Genomic DNA, 16697 nt, shown 5'->3' with positions numbered 1-16697 from the left:
ATCATGTCTGAGCAGGGCAGGTGGTAGCTCTAATCAATGTCACTCAGTATTCCACCAGAGCCTTCTTTCATTTTATACCCAAGAGTAAAGCCCTGGCAGGGATCCAGCTTATAATGCAGATCTTGGTAAACACAGACCTAAATTTCCCTCATGACAAGGTTTGATAGTAATTGTCTAGCACTTTAAATATCTAATTACAAACATGCTACCACATGGTAAAGTGGCCCGTGTCTGTTCACTCAACTGTGTGTCTTCAGCAAGGGCCATCTGTTTCCAGCAAAACAGTGAGACACGAATGTAGGCAGGTTTCTAAATTAAAAATTAAAAAAAATAGAGAGGGGGAAGAAAACAAACTAAAGAGAGACACAAAGCTGTCTTTACAATAAAGCACAAGCTGAAATAGGTGCAATCAGAGTGAAGCTCGGGAGGCAGTTTTCACCTAGGGAACCAATGGGTGGCATGGCTTCTTTAAGATGTCCTTCTGAGCATTATTTTATTCACCTAAACTGCTGAATTAAGAATATGGAAGTCTTCACTACAGGATGAGTTTGGTCCATCTTGACCCCCATGTTCCATAAAGAAATAGCAGCTCCTCTATAACCTCCTGTCTCCACATCCAGGTCATGGATCCAAGTATTCAAAAAGGGAATGTTTTCCTTTTCCCCTCCTTAGAGCATGGACATGAGTGATGAAATAAACAGGGCCAGGAGACTTCTTCTCCTTTTTCAATGCCTTTATTAAAAGTGATCAGCTCAGGATTGGGTGGCTCGACGGGTCTGCAGTCTCCGTCGTCTCTCCCAAAGCGACTCGGAGGAGGAGGATATGCACAGCTCTGTCCACAAGGGGCAGAGCTGGGGATCACGTCCTCGTGGGAGCCTTTAGGGCCTGCTGATCCCGTCAGATGGTGCCCCACCTACTCAGTCGGCCTGGTCTCACCGCCGGGGTCGTCTCTCTTAGTCAGGGCGAGAGGCTCTGAAGGTCGTTTGCATCTCTGCAGGTTCAGCATTCGGCTCTTCACGTCTAGACATCACTCTAGTCTCTCAACTCTTAGGTGGCTCGTTGTTTTGGGGTTTTCTCCGTACACCGGGGGACCCATGCTGCATTGTGGTCTTGGAGTCACTTTGCATAGCCCCCCCCCACCTTCTACTGTTCGGGAAGGTTCCCACCCTTCTGGGAAAGGTACAACTTAGCCTCGGGCGAGGCTCTGCTGATACAAAAGGAGCGATTAGCCACAACGACTCGTGATTACAATAACAAAACACGAAGAACTTCAGCAGCTACCCGTGGTCTGGCTGCTTTTTGTAACTTTTTCTCACAAAAAAAATATTACCCGAATTTTGTTCATAACAGTCCCCCCTCTTTTTCTTTGATCGAGCTTAAATTCCAAGCTCGCATCAACTCACAAATTTTTTTTTGTTTTGAATCTACTATAAATCTCTTGTGCACTTTGGTAATCATGGTTACTTAACCTTGTTACTTTCTTTGGTTTCTTCAGGTTGGTCTGCACGGCAAGTACTATTCTACTAAAACAGATAAATAAGCATAGTAAAAAAAGCAATCTTCTAAGTACACACACAGTGAGAAAAACTACCTTTTCCCATACATCCTTTTTGAAAATCTCCAGGTTCTCCCACCCACTGGAATCAAGTGTAGGAGTTTGTTCTTCATTATTTACACATGCTAATCTTTTTATTTCGTTTGAAATGTTCCTAATAATTGAATTCTTTATTTTTAATACTGCCTGGAGCCGGATTAATTTGTTTAACATAGATATTGAGATCTCAATTTGGCTTTTACAATTTTGGATTTTCTCAATTTCTATTTCACTTTCCCGGTTCTGTTTATTTTCTCCCAAATCATTATATATAGGAACTCCCAAACTTGATCCAGTTTCTTTGGGTAATAAGAGAATTGGTTTTATCGCTCTAGCAATGCAGTTGCCAGATGAGATCAAACTTAGGGATTTTGGGCTCCCCTGAAATGTGTTCCAAAAGGGGTTGATCTCCTTTCCAGTACACTTATATAAATACTTGTAACAAACAATTTTTCTTACCATTTTCACCATTTCTTTACTTTTTACTAGATCTGCTGAGCTTGTTTCAGCAGCATCACATTCAAAGCACAACCAGGCTTCCCCTACAGTACACTCTCCTAGGAGTGGCTGCCCGAAAGTGGCAATATTGTATGCTCTCCAATACACTCTCTTATTTTTCTGATAAAGGACCAATTGGGAGGGGTTAACACGATCAGGGTCAGAACTGATGTGGACTCTCGACAAGGAGCTCACTTCCTCCGCACAGAGAAGTTGGTAGCATTCACTGCACCGCTCAGCTGGGCTTCCCAGAGCACCACCAGCAATCAGAGCCATCAGTACTACCCTTCCCAAGAGTCCGGTATGGGTCATCTTGCACCGTCTGCCCACCCGGCCTTGCCTCTTGGGGAATTTTACTGAGGAAAAGCTTCCAAGCTCTTTAGAGTCCCTTCTACCCACTTCTCTGGTTAAACCCCTCTTGGTCTGTTCCCTACCAATTTTGGTTTCCCCTCCCAGGGGAGTGTTCTGTGGAGGAGTAACCTGGAGGTTTTTTTGAAATAAATTGGGGAACTTAACTAGAATTTCTTATTTACAGTCTTAAACTTTTTACCAACATAGTTTACACAAAACAGTTTTGAAACATTTTAAGCAATATTAGAACTCTTGATACCAATTTTTTCCACACAGTTCAGTCTATTTGACTCTTCCTTCTGAGAGTCAACTTTAAATCCTTTGGTCCTTATACCACAGTATACTCAGGTGATTTAGCTTGTGAAGCAGATGAATCCTTGTCCAGTGCCCGGAGGTGAGAGTGGTGTGGACTCTGGCCCAATGCCAGAGGGAAAAACTGGGAGTCTGGCCCAATGCCAGAAGGAGAAAGGGGTGGAGTCCGGTCCAATGCCAGAGGGAGAATGGGGTGCAGTCCGGTCCAATGCCAGAGGAAAAAAAACCTGATGTTGAATCCTGGTCCAATGCCAGGGGTGAGAGTGATGTGAGTCCAACCTTTTTCCTTTTGGTCTGCACCGTCGAATTAGTAATGAAGAGTACCTGAAACGGGCTTTCAAACACAGGCATTAATGGTCTGCTATTTAATGATTTTATCAAAACTCAGTTTCTCTGTTTAATGTTATTGGTTCTCTCATCAACTTCTACATACTCTGTATTTTGCAAGGAGTTGTATTTCTCAGCTAACTTAACTCCCAAAGTATTTTTATTCTCTTATATCTCTGTGTATTTAATTCACTGGTTTTCTGTTCTATTTTCAAGATCTTATTTATCTCTTGCTTCTGTTTCTTACTTTCACTTAGAGCTTAAATATTTCTTTCAACCCCTTACACTTAAATTTTTGGGGTTTTTTCTTACACCATTCTTCTACACAATACACTTCCCTCTAAGGTAATGTGGTAAAACTTATAATGCACAATCTACATTACCTCTATTCTAATTTGTCTATATTCACTCCCACACATTCCTTCACACCTTCAAGACACAAACTGGATCATTATTGCTAGAAAATCACGGGTCCCTGTAGCCCCCCTTCACCCTGGGGTTGGCCCACAGGTCTCAGTATCCCTGGGCCTCTTGGAAGGGCCCTGACTCTGGTTGCCTCTGGTGCACATTCACCTGTGAGGCTGTCTGCGTGTCACTCACGCTCTTACAGCTACAGCTCCCTCACACACCTGAGGAGCACTAGTCTGGTTTGCAGGTCACCCACGCTCTTTGGCCACAGCCCCCACCCGCCCGGGGGACACAAGCCTGGTTTGCAGGTCACACATACACACACACACACATACCCACACTTGCACTGCCCCCTTCCCACCTGCCCGGGAAGTTGAGGCTGACTTCGTGACTCACTCTCATACACACAACAAGACAACAAAAAGGTACCTTTTACTTTCACATAATTTATTACACGTTAAGTATTACTGGCCAGTTTTGGTGCTATTGGATATCCTTTCTACCTAGCTGTTTTTTGTCTAACTTCAGATGTTTTTCACTATTCTATACTATACTTCTTAGTACTTTGTTGAGACAGGACTTATCTGTTCCTGTATCTACTCAAAAATTCAAATTCTTCATTTAGGGGGCCCACCTCAAAGTTTACCAAGGGGCTCTTCTAGATGTCGCATCGGGTCCCCTATAGTGTAAAGCCCCTGACCCTCTAATCGTCACCTTTAAGGATCTTCCCTAAATTATCTTGTTCCTTGGCTATTGCCGCATCGAGACTAAGCTTTCTACAAAACCTCCTGACATGTCCTGGCTCTCCACAGTAATAGCAATGTCGCTCTCTCAAAGGGCCTTGAGGTGTCTCCATCCCTCTTGCACCTGACAGTACTGACCTATCCTTGCCTCCTCCTGGTGGTGGACCCGCCCACCCTGCACTTTCTCTAGCTACAGCAACCATGATCTTAGCCTTGGCCTTTGCTTTTTCTTCCTCCCTCCTTAAATACACCTTCAATGCCGCTTTTAACAATTCATTTATGTCCTTCTCTTGCCAATCTTCCATCTTTTCCAGTTTTCTCCTTATATCAGGCCAAGATTTGGTAACAAATTGGACTTTTAGCAGCATTTGACCTTCTGAGGTGTCTGGGTCTATTCTAGAGTACAACTGGAAGTTCCGCCTTAGGCGATTTAGCCATGCAGCAGGAGCTTCATCCTTCTCTTGTGCACCCTCAAATGCCAATTGGGTATTAGTTCCTTTGGGAACTGACTCTTTGATCCCCCGTATTATCAAAGACCTATATTCCCTCATGGCCTTCCTCCCCTCCTCCTGGTTAGGGTTCCAGCTGGGCTCCGTTAGTGGCAATTTCTGTTCACCTGTTGGCACCTGGGGTCCTGGACTGTTATCTTTCTCCCATATTCTTATGCCAGCCGCCCTTATCATCCGGACCTCTTCTGGGGAAAATAATATACTCAGGATGGAATTCATCTCCCCCCAAGTGTAGATATTTGGACCTAGAAATTGATCCACTTGGTTGGCTATGCCCACTGGGTCCTCAACTAAATGCCCCAACTCTTTCTTGAATCCTCTCACCTCAGAAGCAGTTAGGGGAGCATTCACAAAGCCAACACCTCCCGCTACTCCTCCCATAGGAACCTCTCTGAGGGGAAAGAGTCTCTCCGCCTTGGAGGTCTTGGATCTGGTGCTACAGTACGGCCCATCTTCAAATGCCAAACTACTTTGAGGAATATCTGGGTTACCCTGAACTTCCTGCCCATCAGCAGGTGTATTTGCTGATAGCTGTTCATCGGGCAAGGAGGCATTTGTGTCCCAACTAGGAGGAGGTAAAGGGACAGCAATAGGAGAGGGAGAAGAGCCTGAGTGAATATTCAGCGGAGCTGGAGAAGGGGTGGAGAATGCAGCAGGTGGAGTAGGCGCTTGTGGTGATGCAGAAGGATCTGGAGGAGCTGAAGGGGGCGGTGAGGGAGTGGTTGGAGGAGATACTGGGTTTACCATAGCGGAAGCTGAAGAGGTAGAAGGAGGAATTTGAGCAGGTGGTAGTGAGATGGCAGCCGGGGGAGGAACCGGACCTGCCATTTGAGGTGCTTGTAGAAGAGGATTATAAGGTGGAGGGGCAGAAGGAGGCAAATAATCCAGGGGGTCCCATCTTTTACTAGTTCTATCATCCCCTCCTTTGTTCCCCTCTTTCTTCTTCTATACCTTACAAATTCGCACCCCTTCATCCCCAATAGCACTCTTTACCCAGCAAGATATATACAGTAATTGCTCAGGATCAGTATCTCCTCGAGCTGTCAGATAATTATTTAATTGTTGGCACATCCACTTATCCTTTGTCCCACACCAAGGCCATCCCCCTTGCAGTTCTAATTCTGGCCAGACTTCCATACAATAATGGATCATTTTCACTTTATCTAATCCCTCCGTGGCCTCTATAGAATCCCATTTCACTAACAGTTCTCCTAAGGGACTACCGGGAGGTATGTCTCTCAGTCTCTTGCCGGTCTTTTTACTACTACAACATCCCATTTTTCAGGTCTCAATAAAAAAGTCTCAAAGGTGCCTCAACTGACCGGTAATTTCAAAAAAACCTTGTTTGAGGAGCTTCAGCCTCCTCCACTGAACTTCAAATTTCTGCCTGATGCTCAGGACTTTATACTGAAACAACTGCCCAATCTCTTGATTGCCCAACTTTCGTCAGGTCTTATATCTATCGGGACTTGAACACACGATGCCTCGGCCAAGAATCCGGGTCGTGCCTGACTCCCTCAGTCAGGAAAAACAACTGCCTGATTTTTAGTTTGCCTAACTCGCCAATTTTTAGGCTTCACCGTATCAGGACTTAAAAGCAAACCACAGCCTCCTTCGCTGGGGTTTGTGCCTGACTCCCTTTGTCAGGACTTACTTTGCCTGCAGGGCTTGCGAAAACACCCGAATCCTTCTCGGGACTGACAAATCTTACGCGAATCCTTCTCGAGACTTACAAAAGTGCCTGACCTCCCTTTGTCAGGACTTTGGGGTGCGTGCCACTCATACACAGTAATTCACTCCGCACGCCCGGAGTGGGGGGGCCCTTTATTCCCCCTTGGGAGACGGCTTCACTCACACTGAGTCCACTCGCTTCCCCCTGCTCCTGGCCGGTTTTCTCGCGAAAATCCGGAAACGCAGTACTGAGGGGTCCCACTCGCTTCGAAGGTCCGGCTGCCGGCCCTCGTCTCACTCACACACGTCTCCCACTCCCGCCACCGAGTTTCTCACCAGTCCGGTGCTCCGGTGCTCCTCTGCGTCGCTGTCCTGAGCCGATCCCTGGTCCTAGTAGCCAGCTGTCCTCTGAAGATCCAAGATGGCCAGTCCTGAGTCTTCTTGCGGCGTGGCTATCCCGGACGAGCCCCCAGCTGAAATAAACAGGGCCAGGAGACTTCTTCTCCTTTTTCAATGCCTTTATTAAAAGTGATCAGCTCAGGATTGGGTGGCTCGACGGGTCTGCAGTCTCCGTCGTCTCTCCCAAAGCGACTCGGAGGAGGAGGATATGCACAGCTCTGTCCACAAGGGGCAGAGCTGGGGATCACGTCCTCGTGGGAGCCTTTAGGGCCTGCTGATCCCGTCAGATGGTGCCCCACCTACTCAGTCGGCCTGGTCTCACCGCCGGGGTCGTCTCTCTTAGTCAGGGCGAGAGGCTCTGAAGGTCGTTTGCATCTCTGCAGGTTCAGCATTCGGCTCTTCACGTCTAGACATCACTCTAGTCTCTCAACTCTTAGGTGGCTCGTTGTTTTGGGGTTTTCTCCGTACACCGGGGGACCCATGCTGCATTGTGGTCTTGGAGTCACTTTGCATAGCCCCCCCCACCTTCTACTGTTCGGGAAGGTTCCCACCCTTCTGGGAAAGGTACAACTTAGCCTCGGGCGAGGCTCTGCTGATACAAAAGGAGCGATTAGCCACAACGACTCGTGATTACAATAACAAAACACGAAGAACTTCAGCAGCTACCCGTGGTCTGGCTGCTTTTTGTAACTTTTTCTCACAAAAAAAATATTACCCGAATTTTGTTCATAACAAGTGACACTTTGGCATTGCCTCTTGGGCAAAAACAACACACAGACCTGAATGCTCTGGGTGTGTGTCACAAGGAAGCTGCTGCCTATCTAGGCAAATTACCACCTAAAATCAGGAAGGGAACCAGAGGAGACTGTGCAACTCAGTTCTTTTTTTGTTATTATTTTCATACTGTTTGTAGACAAGGAGCCCAGCAGCTATTTGATGTAAGGTCATGAAGTGCAAAAATAGCTGAGACACTCTGTAACGCGTACAACTGCTCTTAAAGGTCAGATGAGCATTTCCAACACTGTTTCAAACTGAATGTAAAGTGTTTGCTGTGGACACTGATTAGGTCAACATTAGTATGCCAAAACTTAGTGTATTTACTGCATACAGTGTTCTTTTAACAGCGAATTACAAAAGCAAGACAAGCAGGTTGGCATAGCAAGTCTCAGGTAAATTTCCTCCAAATCATGCTATTTCTCTTCTTGCAGCAATCACTGTTGGCCATTCATCTGCTTCCCCATAAAATATATATATAGTGGCAAAGGGGCCTCTGCTTTAAAAGACACATTTATGAAGGCTTGTCAGAAAGAGTCCATATCCGATAAAATCCTTCACTGATCCTGTTTCCCTCAGGGTCACTTTGCACTCCCCTGAGGAGCCACTGAGGAATCCAATGTGGATTCCATCTCCCAGCCCAGGCAGTCCCCACACAGAGCGTGGGGAAAGACATTGGATGATTCTGGAGTCTGACACAGAGCAGGTACAGGAGACACTGCCTGGCTGTTGAGCTCACTGTGATGTTCTTCCTGTTTTGAGGGGATGTTTGAGCATGGCTGAGCCCCATCAAAGCTGCTTTTCACACTTCTCCATTCTCTGTTGCGTGGTTTCACAGATTCTGGGCACAAGAGGAAGTTCTGCCACTACTTGTATGTATCAGTTGGTGGGTTTAATGCAGACCTTGCTCATACTGCTCAAACAGATGAAGTTCTTGTATAAGGTACTTTTCCTTAATTATGTTCACAAAGTTGCTATAAATCAGATAAAGCAATAAGAATGCTAAATAAATACACTGGAACTGAGAAGCAGAGCAGTGTTTAGCATCAAAATCTGAAACAAGCAGAGGGCTGACATCCAGGGACATTAGAGTTAGGCATCTCTCACATACCACTGTGAGCTGGCTAGATAGTATGTTCCTTGGGAACTCTTAGAAGGATTTTGAAAATGCTGAGTTAATGATGACCAGATCAGTTTTTATTAGATTTCATGGATGGGTGACTCCACCCCGTGCTCCCTGCACACTTTTCCTACACCCAGCCTTTCGCCTCCATTACCTGTTATTCCAGCTACACACTTGCCTGTTCGTTAAATTGAGCCAACTGGCCAGGATATACTTCCTTTTTCCGGGTATGAATTAGCCACCAGCTTTCCAAAAGGGCCAAGCAGGCTCCATGTGCTGAGCCAATACAGCATTGCTCAGTTTTCACTGCAGTCCCTGAGGAGCAGCCCCACTCCTGAGAACTCTGAACCACTACGAGTTCAGCCAAAGCCTCTTCTGCCTCCTCAGGTTTCTAGTCCTTCCTACAAACATTTCCAAGTGCCTTGTTCTTTGCTGTGTACAGCACTTTCCAACACTTGTCTGCTTTTTCAAATGGCTTGTTCATCTCTTGACTGAACTTTATCTCAGCCCAGAACTTTTCCCCAGTTTGTGTTTCCTTGAAAAAGCCAGGTGCAGCACAGGTACATCAGGTACCTGCATCTTGCTGCTGGAGTTCTCAGGTTTGCAGTTTTTCCTCTAGGACAGGGCTTGCAGAGCTCCTGCAAACTCCTCTAGTGATTTCCAATGCCAGGCATAGGGAAGGCATAGAGCTAGCAAAGAAATTTGGTTAGTCAGCCCTGTTACTTAAAGCCCACTCTGCACAAGATATCACCTTAGTTATGGTTCACCATCCTTAATGTAGAATTACTGTATGAGCCATTTCATCTGCTTCTCATTTTAATGAGTTGAGGTTGGGGTTTTTTTGTTTGGTTTGGGCTGGTTTTGGTTGGTTTTCTTTCATTTTGGGTTTTTAGGGGTTTTGTTGTTTTTGGTTTTTTGTGGGGTTTTTTTATGTTTTGTTGTTGTTGTTGTTGTTGGGCAGTTTGTTTGTTTTGTTTCATTTTGGGTTTTGTTTCAAGGAGATGGTAGTTAGCACTGTTCTGATAGTTTTTTGCTTTTACTTACCCAGGAAGCTGAGAGAGCAATTAGCAAATTAATTTTCCTGTGGAAACACACCGGATAAATATTTGTTTAATGTTAGAATTGTTTATACCTGCATGGGTATTGCTTTGTTTTATTCTGCCTCAGCCTTGGCTGTGAAGTGGTAGAAGATGTGCAGTGTCACAGTGTCGCAGTGTCAGGCCTTAATATCTTTTACCATTTCTCAGAAACAAAGATCTTTCAAACGTGAAACTTCACTGGAGAACAAAGTGATTGCAAGCCAATAATATCTGTATGTCATTTCATCTCATTCCTAAACTGTCTGTGCTTAGATAAAGCAGGGACTATTTTAATCCTCAAATCAAGACAGGAGTATAGGGATGAATTTTCCTTGTGTTTCAGCCAAGCAGAGTGAAATGTACCCAAGATTTTAACCATGAATTCTTCACATAGATTTATGCATACTCATCATGGGGGATGTTCAAGTATTGAAGGGTTTTCTCTTACATCTTATATTTCTGGATAATTTCCCATGCAGAAAGCAATTCAAACACCACATTTCTACTCATTTCCCAGACCTGCCTGCTCTGCTCCAGCTGAAATCCCAGCCTGTGAGAAATCCTGCCCCTGACACATGGGAGATTGATCCCACTGTATCTCAAACAGAACTTTCCATTTTCTCTCAGTTTTCCCCTCAACCAACACAATCTCATGGCCCCCAGACCCACTCCCTGCTGCTGCAGTGGCTGTCTGGCCATGTCCTTCAGCCACATGAGCCTCCTCCTCTTCCTGACTCTGGTGGCTCTGGTTTTGTGCTCTGTTTTAGTTTTACCAACCACAAACTCTCCATCTTTTCGTTCAAAGCCCTCCACAGCCTGTTTCACTATGTTTCACTAAAGCAAAGGCTGTTCTGCCTCTCGAGCCCCCAGACACTGAAGTGCACCAGGGTGACCACTGCTTACCTCAGGCCTTTCCATTTAACAAAGGTACTCATATATTAAGCCCAAAGGTTTCAATTAAACTTAAGCATTTTCATTCTCAGGAGAGTAACCTGTGTTTCACAAGCAGAAAACAAGAGTGATCACCATGACCTGAGGCTTTTTTATGATGACCTGAGTGATTCAGGAGGTCAGCCATTCAGCTGGCTGTAGAGGAAAGGGATAAAAAAAGACAAATGAATCTTCATGTCCCTCCTTCCCTGACTGGGAGGGAAATGTCTTCCTGACCCCCAGTCAACCCTGTGCAAGGGAGCAAGAGACATCTATCAGTCCTGCAGCAAGAGGGGTTTCCTCATCCCCTCCAAGCACCCACATAAACTGTTCTGTGTTTTGAACTATGGGACATGTAGGATGTTCCTGAAGAAGGGAGGAGATAATACTGCAACTAGTACATTTTAAAATCTGTTTTAGTGAAACTTGGTGTCTTTTGAATGTGTTTCAAGGCTGACTGACTAAGATGCAAGTCCTGGCTGAAACTTTCTGCACTTGGGGTAGGAGGAAGCCTCACAAATTTGGGGTTTTCTTTTCAGTGTTCTCTGTCGTCTGAGACCACAGGAGCTGATTAAAGGGCCTTGTCTTCAGCAGAAATATTTGTGGGTGTTTTCTATTCAGTTGAATATTTCCATGAATTTTGTGCAATCTCCAGAAGGTCTCTAAACCTCTACCAAATTCAGTTGAAGTTGCCCAACTGGTTTTAAATCTGTTACATCGTGTACAGATGTGCACAGACAGGCACAGATGACACGCAACAGTGCCTGTGTGTTATCCCAGAGGCACAGGATGGCTTGGCTAGGAAGGGACCCCTAAAGGCCATCTAGTTCAACCCCCCTGCAATGATCAGGGATGTCTTCAGCTTGCTCAGATTGCTCAGAGCTCCAGCCCACCTGGCCTTGAATGTGTTCAGAGAGGGGGCATCCCCCTCTGGGTAACCTGTGCTCCAGCAGCCTCATCATAAAAAAAATTCTTATTTATATCTAGTATAAATCTACTTGTGGAAACCCAGGGCACTGGGAATATTTCTCTGTCTGCTCTGGGATGTCCTGACCCCCAGGGCAGCACTGACTTTCACCCTTATTCATGGAGAAGGTTTCCCAGACTTCAAGATAGACCAAAATCCACAAAAGTGTGAAATAGATTATAGAGAGTAGTGTAGGTGTATCGCTTGGTAAGAAATTTAGGTTTTGGGATTTTTAGTGTGTTGTGGATGGCAGCAAGATGGAGGGCACAGGGTGTCGTCCTGGGTTTCTCCTTCATGCTTCTTCTTCCTTCTTGTCCATGGGTTTGGGTGGCATTTTGTAATTGGGCAGACCAGTCTGCATTGTGGGCTCTGGGGGATCAGTTATTGGGTTAAAAGGGAAAATAATCCAGGTGTCAGTTCTTAATTGGATAGTTTAGTCTTAAAAGCCCTTGTAACAAGAGATTGTTGACCATTTTGTGCCTTCTACTGAAAAGCTGCAGAACTCACAGCAGTGAGACTGTTTTACTGAACAGAAATAATAAACACATGAGTCTGAACATGAACTACTGTCTCAAGTGCCTTCAATCCAGACCCAGAGAAACCCACAATTGGTACCCCCACATCTATTCTTTTTTCCTCCCTCATCTCTAATACTGTTGGTGAAAAGTAGAAGATTCAATTATAGTTGTTATCTGAATACTGAACAGAAGCTGTTACAAGTCCAGCAAAGGCTGCCCACAGACTTACTCTGAGAAGGAGGGAACTGAGCAGGAGGAGTGTGGCACGGGTACTGGGCTCAGAAAGCAGCACTGAAACCCTCCAGCTCCAAACCTGTTACCCACAGGACGAGGCTCCATGGTTTCCTCTTGAAGCTAATGAAACATCCCATGGCTTCGTTTAAATCAAAGGCAAGCGCACTGCATTGCTGTGTAAGCAGCAAGAATTATTTTAAATCACCAGAAAATGTCTGATTTCAGACTGCAATAGGTCAACAGAGTGAGGACCAACAGAATTATAATAAAGATCAGCTGTGGTACCTCTGTCTTCTTTTTAAACTACAAAAAGGCACCTCTTGGCTTCTGCGTGCCTCTTGGTGAGGATTCTGCACTTATTCTGTGTTGGGGCACTGCCCAGCACAACAGGGACCTGCACCATCACAGGAGTTCCTAGGTACTTTGGGTAGGTAAATAATAATGCTAACCTGCAAACAAGAAATTGTTTGGGGGGTTCAGGGCAGTGGAGTGTTTTCTGTGAAGCAAAAACTGTGGTTTGTCCTCTCAGAAAAATCACTTAAAATACTCTGCATGCAGATCTGTAGATCCCAAATGCAGGGAGGCACTGTAAGCAGCTAAAAGAATTCTGCTCTCCTCACCCCAAGAACTATCATCAAATATGTGTTTTGAGGAAGAAGAATCATCTTTGAGTGTATTTTTTCTGTTTCAGTTCTTTTTTAATGTTCTAAAGACAGTGGGTATTTATTTAAAATAAGCATCTCAAACTTTGTCATTAAAATAGCTGTTCTGATTTTTTTACATTTTTAAACTCATTATGTATGTCTGTATGCTGAGGCCTTCTGTGAAAAAAATTAAAGGCAAGCTTCATGAGAGCAATGTATTTTTTTCCTGGTTACCAACCTTGTGCAAATTAAAAGCACATTAGCCACTTTGAAAATAAATCCAACTGCAGTTCAACCTCTTTGGAGTTTTAGTTTGAAGATAGCAGTGACATTCCACTGACTAAGCCACTTGAGTGAATTTCCTGATTTTGCTTAGTTGCTTAATTTCCTGTTAGGCTCACATTTTGCCTAATTCAAGACAAATAGACCCCTATAAATGGGATAAATGATTGAAATTGCAGAGCTGGACATAGTAATTTGATTGCAGTTCAGCATGTGCCCCTGAACAGAGGTAGAATTTCTGAGACATGCATATAAGTAACTTTAAAAATGCCTTTAATTCAGCATTTTCTCCCCTTATTGAATTACCCATTTCTGTATCTGAATGTCTGTTATCAAAGGTCTTCTCCTTGTGTCCAGGGTTTAATGTGTGTCCATGACAAGTTTCCCCCTGTTATGACATCACTCTCGAGGCTCTAAAACAGGACAAGATGTAAAACAATAGGAAGTGCTGTGGTCTGGTCTTCATAAAAGCTCTCTAGCAGTAATTAGGAGTACATTTAAAGCAGATCTCCTTCTCTGCCTCATTTTTGCAGTGATAGGCTTTAACTTTTAAATGCTCAGGACTGTGAATGGGACTAAATAATGCCTTAGCCATAGCTTATAAATCATGGCTATGTAATACATAGAATTTAATTCTCTAACCTGATGGTTCCACACACCTTTCCTTTGTGTATTTCCTACATGCTGCACAAAATTACTGGGCTATAGAAACATAAAGGAAAACTGTTGGCTTTTTTCCTTGCTTCCTTCCTCAGAGAGGAGCACTGCCAGTGTGGGTTTATGCATCAGTTTGATCAGGGGAAGACTTTGTGAATTTCAAAATGCACTTTGCATCTTTCCCTGAGCACCATCGGCCTGGGCTAAGGTGGATGGTTTCTGGGAAGGCTTTCCAGGCTGCTCTCCTGGGAACACATCTTCCCACAGCATGGTCCAGGAGCTCCCAGCTGGTCACCTGTGTGGGGCTGCAAGCTTCAGGGGTTTCAACCCTTTATCGATGGAGTTAAACCAAAATAACTGCAACACCCCGTTACAAGGTCAGTTTCTGTAATATCTGTATTCAGTATTCAAGTGTCTTTTAGGTCAAGAACTTGGCGGTGGATTGAGTGCCAAATTAATAGAGTTGAACTGAACTCTTATATTTGTTAAACTAAAATATTAGCTTGGCTTTGGATCCTTGAGCCTGATGATTCTGAAAAAGATGATTCTGCAATGTGAACCACACTTCCAGCAGCCTGATTTGCTCCAAAGGTGACAGACAAATCCTTCAGGAAATGAAAATGCTGTGTCTTCTTTCCTGAAAATAATAGTAGTAGTAGTAGTAGTAGTAGTAGTAGTAGTAGTAGTAATAATAATAATAACAATAATAATAATAATAATAATAGTTCTTGTATAGTTCTGTCTTCTTTATCAGATGGTCTGGTGAATGCAGGGATCTTCTCATTATGTTAAACATCTGGTTAATGGCCTAGGACTTCATCACTGTTTACCGATATTTCCAACAGGAGCTGAGATCAAAGATCAAGTTCATGGAAGAAAGAACAGTGAAAGATGAGAGCCAGGGCTCTTTTAGGAGGGACCAAATTCTGCCCTTGTAGAGCTTTGTCTGATAGGTACTTTTCCATCTCTGATGACTGTAAGCCAAGTCCTGTGATCTTTATATTGACCAGCTTTGTGTTTTAAAACTACATCAATAAGACTGCATTTAATTTGGGCACATTTTTAATGCACTTTCACTTCTGAAAAATCCATTTTACCTAGCAAGAGGTATGTAATTCTGCCTCTAAAAATTCTGGGCCTGGACATCCTTATGGCCATGAACCAAGAGTACTGGCTTTTTTGTGTTTGCGGAATTGGTCTGAAGGTTGCATTACCTTCTGGGTTCTTGCAAGTAGAAGAATGTAGGTTGAGACAGGGAAATAATTTCTCAAAAGAACCAACTACACATGGATCCAATAGCCTCTTGAAACTTTACAAACTAGGTAGCTCTGAGAGCGGGCTTCGGGGTTCCATTTATACAGGGGCAAATTTAACAATATATATATATAACAAAACATGACCAAGATACTTTGACTGATTTGGGTGGTTCTGTTTTTATGTTATTTTATTTTTAAGCTTGGTGGGAGCAGACAAGGTTTAAATCAAACTCAACACTTCACATAATTGAAGAGGGATTTACAGAAGATGCAGACACTTTTCATGCCAAGTGCTGTGCACGTACAGAACGAGAACCAAGGCTTACAGTAAATTTCTGAGCCCATGTTCTGTACCCAAGAAGCAGCAATGTGCCTCCTTAGCACAACAACTGTATGGGGGAAGGGGTTTTACAGGGGGCTATGGATTTTTTCAGCGCTGTTGTGAAATGCCTGGGGTTTCTTTCCCGGCGCTTGTCCAGGCTGGCAGGACGGTGTGCAGGTGGGACAGCCAAGGGCCCGGCAGCATCCGAGGGCTCGCAGCGCCAGTCACGGCAGACAAAGCAGCGCCTGCCGTCCCCCCTGCTGCCTGCCTTCCCCTGCCGCCCCGGCCAGCCCCGGCAGCGCCCGATAGCACTCGGCCCGAGAGCGGCTCCTGCCCGCTTATCGATACAGGCACGACAGCGAATACCTGCAGGGAGCGAGGCCTGCCTTCAGTTTGCCTCATTTATGGGCCAGGTCTCGCCTGGTACAGCGGGAGTCCCGCTGTCGGTGCTTGCACCGGCTTTTACAGCATGTCATTTTGGGACGCGAAAGGAGGTTTGAAGAACACTTTGCAGTGATGGTGGCTGACCTACTGCATTTCTGGTTACAATTAACAGCACATTCTCACCCACTCTCTCTGATTCTGCTTGTTCACAGGCCCGGGGGCAACCGGAATATCTTTCTTTTGTCCCACACTCCTTCATCACCATGGCAACAAATGGGCAAATATTATAGTTTTTTTTTTAATTTGCAAGTAGACTGGTGAGTTTTGGAGACCACACACACAGACACACACTACGTGTAGCTCAAACTCTGGGATTAGCACATTAAAACCATGGGTTTAACCAGTAACTCGGGCTGTGGTCTGGCTCCCGGCCAATGCCCACTGGAAGACGTCCTCACAAAGTCACACAGCACGGTAGTGACAATGCAAGAATGTGGGCCGGGTCCAGGCTGGCCTGTGGTTGTTGTCACCAGCAATTACAGGGAGGCTGAGGTCTCCCCAGGACCACCCTGAGTCCACCCCAATTGTGCCGCTGGTGGAAACAAAGGGCAGCTCCTGTGCAGGGGTTTAAAGGCTGAATTTGCAGCCCCAAGAGGACACTGTAGCCCAGAGCCCGCGGGGACACGGCAGTCACTGATCACTGCGGCCTGGGAAC

This window comes from Melozone crissalis, unplaced genomic scaffold, assembly GCF_028551555.1.
Source record: "Melozone crissalis strain CALT ecotype California unplaced genomic scaffold, PUWL_Pcris_2 ptg000132l_1, whole genome shotgun sequence".
Classification (NCBI taxonomy): domain Eukaryota; kingdom Metazoa; phylum Chordata; class Aves; order Passeriformes; family Passerellidae; genus Melozone; species Melozone crissalis.
The sequence above is the reverse complement of the archived record's forward strand: the minus strand, read 5'-3'. Positions refer to the sequence as shown.